Consider the following 8,520-nt stretch of genomic DNA (forward strand, 5'->3'; position numbering starts at 1 on the left):
CTGGCATCTATTAGAGCCCTTGAGGGCCAACCCTCTCTTCATTCACTGCAGTTTCTAAATCAGCTTCTGCCCTTCCCAGGAGGCAGGATTACTCATCCTAGCCTGTTGAGTGGAAACCTGACAATCAGAGGAATTGAGGTGAGGCTTCCTTTAGCTCGAAGAAGACAAAGTTCAGTGGAATATGACCAGAGAAGACAGGATTGACAAGGATATGCAGTAAGATTTAGTGTGACCTTGAACAAGGCACACGTTCTTGCTGAGCCTATTTCCCCTTCTCTAAAATAGCAACAACATCTGCTCCCCTGAAGAGCTGTTAGGACCACATGTGTTAGTTAGCTCCTGCAAGCAGCAGACGGTGATGGCCAGTATGTTTCAGAGGTACTGCCTTCAAAGTATTTGTGTAGAAGAGCTGGGCTTAGTCTGGGGTCCTGCGGTGCAGTAGTAAAGGCTCAGGACGATGTGAGAAGACGCTAGCACATCAGAGCTGGGCAGTTATGATGCCTCCCTGGCCTGCTGATTTTTGAAAGGGAGATGTGCAAGCAGAAGTGAACCAGCAGCCCCTTAGGATATCATATTTAGGGTCCTAGTTCCTTTCAGAGCTTCAGACTGCCATGTTCTTTGCTCCAAAGTCCTCCTCCCTTCCAACTCCACCCTCGCCCCTTGAGATGGAGACAGCTTTCACATCTCCAAGTTTAGGGTCTTCTATCTTGGGAAGAAGGACTCTAGTTTTTGATAGGAGCCTGGTTGACCCAAAGGAGACAAGTCCATAGTCCCCTGGACCTTGGCATGGCTCTGGGATACACTGTCTCCTTTCTTCAATCCCTTGGGTTAGTTCACACCCTGTGAGTGGAGGTGACAGTTGGGAAGGAGTGTCCTAGGTTCAGCCTTCCATGGTACACAAAATGTAGCCCACAAGCTGCACAAAATGTCCAATCCCATCCCTTCCTATGCTGCCGTGTTCCCTCAATTGCAGTCTCTAGGGACACCTGCCTAAAGCACTGAGTTCAAAGCCCTTCTTCAGGAACCTCCTTAGACTTCCCCACGGTCCTCTCTTCCTTCTTCTACAACACCTGCCTAGGAATTACCAGTGGAAACATGATGGGGGTCCTTATGGCCCATGTGGGGCTAGAGTGGGATCTTTTAGTTATCATTGGTCCAACGGTAGGAAATGAATGCAGTTTTAGCAACTAGAAAGTATGATGGGGTGCAAACTACACATCCACTCCTGGAAGTGCATCTGTCATTCATTTATTCATTCAACAAGTGTTTACCAAGGGCTTATTAAAGGTCATAACTTGTAATGGATTAGGAGCAGACTTTGTCCTTACATGGTGGGACTCAGCCTTCTGTGGAACTTTCATTGGAAAGTTTATTTATTTTACACCCCCATAGAACCCTGTGGTAACACTAAGGGCTATAAGGAACTTTCATTTTACTATCTAGTTCAAAACCCTGAGACTGGAACAGAACATTAGTGACCATTATCAGGGAAGTGTGTGACTCATATAAAAAGGTCCAATAATTAATCTAATAATCTGGAAGTACTTGAGAAAACTTAGGCACAGGGAAATATGGATTGTTCCAATGCTAAATCATTAAAAACAAAACAAAACAAAAAAAACCTTCAGTAAAACGTCTACACACTAGTGCTTGAGACGTGTTTTCTCAGTTCTTCCTTTGGCAACCTGGGGAGTTTGTCTTTGCTTCAGAGGGAGGAATGGAGAAATAAGAAAGATACAGTTTCCCCTACAGGGCCAGAACACTTGGATAAGGTCCTAAACTGTCCTGCAGTTCTCTCTGTGTCCCCTCCTGATGTTACTTTCAGGAGATGGAAAAATTATGTCAGCTGCAGCAATTCAGACAGTGGTGGGGTTCACTTCTTAGTAGAGACCTGACTGTACCCCAGGAAGTCTGGATTCCATGACAAGCATAGCCTGTAACTTCCTGCACTTGTTATCTGGCTTGTCACAAGGCAGCATGTGAGGCTCTGCAGAAAAACAGCTTGGGGAGTGTCCACGTGTGTGAGTATTCTCTTCCAAGAGTTTTCCTGAACAGCCTCAGCTACCTAGAAACAGTCTGTTCTTGATGTTTTGCAGATGTGCCCCCATTGTCTTCCCTTTCATTCTATAAACCCTTACAAGTGGGGTCTTATTTATTTTACACCCCCCATGGAACCCTGTGGTAACACTAAGGGTTATGAGGAACTTTCTGTCTTATGGAGCGTTTTCAGTATCTGGTCACTTCTGAATCTGTCTACAACCTAGATATATGAATATTGACTTCAAAGGAGGAAATCAGTTAGCTCAGAAGCACAGCCCAAAATGCACACCTGGGACTCAAGCTCAGTCAGTCACAGGGCCTGTGCTTGTGACCCTTCCCACCCAAGCATTTAGCAAATGCATTGCTTAGAAAGCTGTCTCAAATGCCACACCAGGAGGTTGGAAAGAGGGCTAGACACTCCAGGAATGTTCTCCTGGGAAAGAAGATAATACAGTCATTTGTCCATGCAATTAACAGAGTTAAGTACATCAGTCATCCTCAGTAACTTTGACCCTATTGAGATTCCTCCACTCTATTGATATCAAAATCTTCTGGGACAGATCATATTCTCACAACACACAAATGACACCCAAGGAAGAAAGCCATTTAGTGTGAGCTGAGGACAGAAAGAAGAGAGATCGGAAGGAGGCCATGCACAGAAAGAGGACAGATAAGGTAGTATATAGAAGGCTACCTGAGGGTCACTCGCTTTCCAGAGGCAGGCTGCTTGCTTCTGGAAAGAAGGTCTCTAGTGAACCTCCAACAAACTCAGATCTTTGACCTCAGAGCAATTTCCTCTCCCAGGAGTACCCAGAGAGCACGGCAGGCTGCTGCCCAGAGGCAAACTGAAAACAAGAGATTTCAGCCAATCAACCCCAGCTCCAGTGGGGTGTGAGTTTTCCCAATGAGCTCTGAAGCTAAATTCCCATTAATCCTTGACTTCTTCAGAGCTGCTACCTGGCTTTCCATGTGTCATCCCCCTCTGCTCACCACAGGCCAGGACAAATGCATACTGGACGGATGGAGAGCAGCAACCTGTACTGGGGACACCCAATTCACACAGCCTCAGGGGTCAGGTCCAAACCAGGTCTAAACCAACAGGAGCTACAGCTAATCCAGCATTCGGCTCCAGGGATCATGAGCCAGGGGACATTTCCACTCTCAAAGTCAAACAAGGAAAACATCTGAGCCCCATGGATCTGGAAAGGCCTCTGCTTTCCTCTCAGGCCACAGTGAGGTTCTCACCTGGCAACAGTGGTTCTTCCTCTGGAAAACTTTCCTGAAGACAGACAATTATCAAATCTTTTTTTTTTTTTTTTTTAGTTTTCTGAAAACTTTGCACAACATATTTTTATCATAGTCACCCCCTTTCCCCAATTCCTCCTAGATCCACCGCTCCTTTTCTACCCACTCAATATTGTGTCTTCCTTTTATTTTTTTTTTAACCCATTAAATCCAGTTTGTGTTGCCCATAGACTCTTGGATGTGTAGCCTTCCACTGGAGAGCAGCTGACCTACCAGGGACCACATCCTTAAAGAAAAGGATAGCTCCCTCTCCCAGGAGCTATCGGTTGCCAAAAGCTCCTCAGCTAGGTATGGAATTTATATCCTTTTCCTGTCTCCATGCTTGGGTTTTGTCTGGCTTGAGTTTGTACAGATCTTGTGCATGCTGTAACAGCTGCTGGGTAAGAATGATTGCCTTTCTCTGCCAGCATTGTGCACAGCACCTTCCACTACTATGAAAGCTTAGCCAACAGGGGTAAAGTTTCCAAGTGAATGCCAGCTTGATTTCTCCATGTTCTATGACTCAAATATGTGGTATCTTCAGCAATAGAATCTTACTGTCAAACTTTGGAGGGTAACCAGAACATTGGCTATAGTTTATACTCTTTTGGGGGAATGTCCATGCCACTAGCCAGGAACTCCAAAAGAATTAATCCATACCTGGCACTGAGATTGTTATGGGATTTCTATACATACATACACACATACATATATATGTACATATATAAATACATACATACACAGCTGTGTTAGATAGTAACCACATTTGTCTCATACCAAAGAAGCTGGGAGCCTGGTTATTGCTTGGTCCTGTTGGAGTAGTCACACACTGGCTTTTCACACTAAGAGATGGATAATCTAGTAGTTGCTCAGTCCACTAAGATATGGGCCTCAGTAGTCCTAATCTAGCACTGAAAACTGGAAGGTTCCTGGAGAGCCATTGGCTCTTAATGATGGAAGCCTGCAAATGGAGGTTCTTGTATCAGCAAAGAAATCATCATAGCAACAAGAGACTTAATTGACAACAGCAAGGTGGAAGGCCAAGCAAAAGGCAAAGACTTCCTTCTGCCCATGTCCCCTTTGAACAGTCTGGCCTGCTATGGCAGCTTACAGAGCTGGAGTATCAGCTGAGGCATTAAGACAAGTCTTTAGGCACAGCTTCTCAGGCAACTTTAACTTGTAGCAAGGTGACCTTAAAAGTAGCCATCACAAAGCTAGACGTGGTGGTGGATACCTTCAATCCCAGCACAGAGGCAGAGACAGGAGGTTCTTTGTGAGTTCAAGGCCATCCTAGTATGCATAGTGAGTTCCAGAACAGCCAGGGCAACATAGAAGACCCTGTCTCAAAAAAAAACAAAACAAAACAAAACAAAAAAACAAACAATAAAAAAAGCAACCATCATACTCAACACACAAACAGCTTACTTTAAAGCCATAACTTTTTGTGGGTAAATACACAGACACATAAAAAAATACAATTTTTATAAGCAAAATATAATTCTCAGGTAAGCTACATATAAATAATGATATAAGCTTATATACCCTGGCCCCAAATTCCAGGTGTTAGTTCCCGATCCAGATGTTAGCTTGCTGGCTGTAGGGCTGCCTGCCTTCATCGTATTCCCTACCCTCTTGTCCTTGCCTAAGTGTAGGCAATGGGTCCAGCAGATGCTAAAGCATTGCCATAGCCCATGTGACCTGTTCTTCCCCTCCAGCTTCTGAATCCAGCCTCAAGACTCCCCAGATTCTCAACATCTGCTCCTCATCTGATCAGGGCTCAAGCCTTTCAAAATTCCCGAAAGAGGATTTCTGAAAATGGCAACATTGTTCAGGAAATAACATAATAGAAACATATGCTCCAGAAGCAGAAGTCTATATTCTAAAGGAAAATTTACATTGCAGCAGACTCACCCTCTATAGATACATGCACCTTGCACAAGTCAGAGGCTCAATCTAGCAGCTACGATTTTGCGTGTTCATTAGTGTTAGGAGTTTTATATGTCCTGTTGTTTTATTATCTTTTAACTTTGGAGACAGGACTATTATTTTACTTACAGATGAGAACTCAAAGGCTCAGAGTGCATGGTTAGACAGCTAATGAGAGACAAAGCTGGGGTTTTAATTTAGATCTGACTCAAAATTTACGATGTGGCTTCCTCAGTGTTCTCCTCTGTAAAATGGAAATTTAATATTACTCTTATTGTATTGCTGCAAAGATCAAATGAAGGGAAACAAGTTGTGGAGGCTTTTTTCCAGAGTCTTTTGGAATCATGTATGAAATGAGTCTCAACAAACACCTATGCTTCCTTTCTTCATGTAATACCAGGGCAAAAATTAAGATGTCTTCTATCCTCCCCACCCCCACCCTGCCAACTGTCCAGAGACCAGATCACAGTGAGGAATGGTTGAAGAAATAAGAACGAAAGGTAGTGATGATGTTACATCATAAATGGTCTGGGGCCACAATGAACCACAAGTCAAAAGTGCCCAGGCAGTAGTATTTTAAATTTTAGTAGCAAGCCGGGCGGTGGCGGCGCACGCCTTTAATCCCAGCACTTGGGAGGCAGAGGCAGGTGGATTTCTGAGTTCGAGGCCAGCCTGGTCTACAGAGTGAGTTCCAGGACAGCCAGGGCTACATAGAGAAACCCTGTCTCGAAAAACCAAAAAAACAAAAAAACAAACAAATTTAGTAGCAAATAAACTTTAATTCTCTGAGTGAGTTGGGATAGGAACCAGACTCTCAGGCTGTCTACCTCTAAGGAGCTCTTAGAATTTCATGGAAAATCTCTAAGGACTCTTAATGCTGAGATGTAGTGAGCTAGGACAAGAACCGGCCAGACTGCTACTCTGAAAAGATTATCTGATTCCAAAGGCTTAGTCGTTATCTTTCCATTCTTCTGGCTTACCAGCTCTAGACGTTTTTTGGTTCTTATGATATAGCCCCTTGCCTTTATTTCTTACATGTAGCTTCTAGAAAGAATGAGCAAAATGGCCACTGTCTGAGACTGGGACATAATCACGTTTGCCAGGGTCGGACCTCAGGGATACTTATAGACTCAGGTGGCTTGAGTTTGGTGAATTTATTCAGAATCTTTAGGATATCATATCTCTCTGTAAGATGTCATGCTGGAACACAGAAATATAATTCCATCTCTAAAGGGTGTCATCTTTGTAATGACTGAGCATGAAATGTTGGGGAAACAGGGCACATGACTCAGGCAGGGGCAACAAGGGGAGAGTAGGACTTGGGGAAAGAAAGTAGAGATGCCAGGAGAGTCCTGACCTCACCTAGAGGTGCAGTAGAACTAATTGGGTCCTGGTAGCATGGGCATAGATACTACCCCAACCCCCCAACCCCTACCCCAGGCATGAGAGCAGAACTTGCCCCAGTGGTGTGGGATTTGAGCAAGCTGTCAGGCTGACCAGCTCAGAAAACTCTCAGGCCCAGATCCAGATCCAGAGCTCTGAATTGGCCCACCCCAACACCTACCCCATTGATGAACTGCTGGAGTGTGTGAGGGGCCAATCCTACAGATCTAAAACTAGAAGATCTCCATGACAAAGGGCATCAACAGGATATTTGAGTCCCAGCGAGGTTCCAGTATTGACAGAGTAGCAGAAGCCCGGGAGTGCGGGTGGGGCTCAAACCAGAGCAAAGACTCATTGCAATGAACACTTGCTAGCAAAGAAGTGTGGACAAAGGGCATCTGCTCTGTGACACACTACAGCGTCCACAAGGAGAACTTTTTTTCTCTGTTGTAGGGAAGGTTGCGAGGGTAGAGGTCAGGTATGAGAGGAAGGGAAGATGAGTGGGACTGGGGTGCATGATGTGAAATTCAGAAAGAACCAATACAAAGTTAAAAGGATAAAAGAAGGTAGAGATGCTTTAGTGGAGGTTTGAAAGACACTTAGGAGACAATTTGATGAAAGGAGTATAGGCATTTCAATCAGACAAAAGTAGTCAAAAAGACCAGGACAGAAGTTGAAGTCAGAGCACAGTGATCAGGAAACTGTCAAGAAAATGGCTGTTGCTAAGGAGTCTAGCAGAGATGAGAGCTTGGAGAAGTCCGGAGGCACCAGACTGGGAAGCCCTTGTGAGTTGATCCAATGGGACTTTGTCCTGAATGCTCTGAGGATCCTAGGAGGCTTGTTTGGGAACCAGTTTTTCTTAAAGACATCCCAGTTTATTTATTTTATTTGCTTGTTTTACTGCAAAGATAGATAGGCCTCTATATTCTTGAGGCTCGAACAGCCCTGAAGTAACCCTGTATGAATGAATGTGAGAAATGAGTCTGCTCAGCAGACACAACAAAGAAAAGCTGTAAGTCCGGAGCATGGACAGTCTTCTTTTCTGGGCATGGCTCCTGATGTAGGCATGTACCTTTAAGTCACCTCTCCCCCGAGCCTAAAGTCTGTTAGTAGACAGGCTCTCCCTAGTTAGATTGGGGTGTCTTTCAAAACGCTCCTGGTGTTCTGTCATTACCAGGAAAGTTGGCAGACATGTTTCTTTGGACTGGTTCTGCTACTACCCATGCCTTCTGGATAACTGAGCTTACTGCTGTAGCTGGAGTGAGGTGATTGGAGGTTGCTCTCTTCTGAGCTGAAGGTGGGAGATGGCAGGAGAGTATAAGGAGAGTGGGAGATACATCTCCCTGCTGAGCAGGTTCCTACAGATCTCATAGGTGGGACGAAGATAATCCGTGTGAAGGAGTGTCTGGCATATGATAAGGCCCCAGATAATGTTAGTGGCTATTGTACAGATTGTAAAGCACAAGCCAGTTTTGGGCTCACAGGATCTTCTATTTTCTGCATGAAAAGTCTCCCTCTCTCACTCTTTCCTTTGTATTGTATGTATATATGCTTTAATAATATTTACCTGTTAATTTCTATTAGGCCATAAACTACAACCTTAGTAGGTACCATGCTCTAGCAAATTTCGTATCTCCTGCCACACCAGAAAGGGGCAAGCCCTCCCTGCCCTTCTCTGAGATGGTACTGGTCACTGCCTTGTATCGTCATTGTGCATGTCAGTGTCTTGCCTGAACTATGCTCAAGGGCAGGGATTAAACCTATGCCCAGAAACAAGCATGCTTATGTTTCAAAATCTTCACACCTGCTTTATTTTACCTGGTACTCTCTCTCCAGCTCACATATCAAGTGACCTCTGCAGAGATGGCTTTCCTGGCCAGTAAGCCA

This window comes from Arvicanthis niloticus, chromosome 5 (genome assembly GCF_011762505.2).
Source record: "Arvicanthis niloticus isolate mArvNil1 chromosome 5, mArvNil1.pat.X, whole genome shotgun sequence".
Classification (NCBI taxonomy): Eukaryota; Metazoa; Chordata; class Mammalia; order Rodentia; family Muridae; genus Arvicanthis; species Arvicanthis niloticus.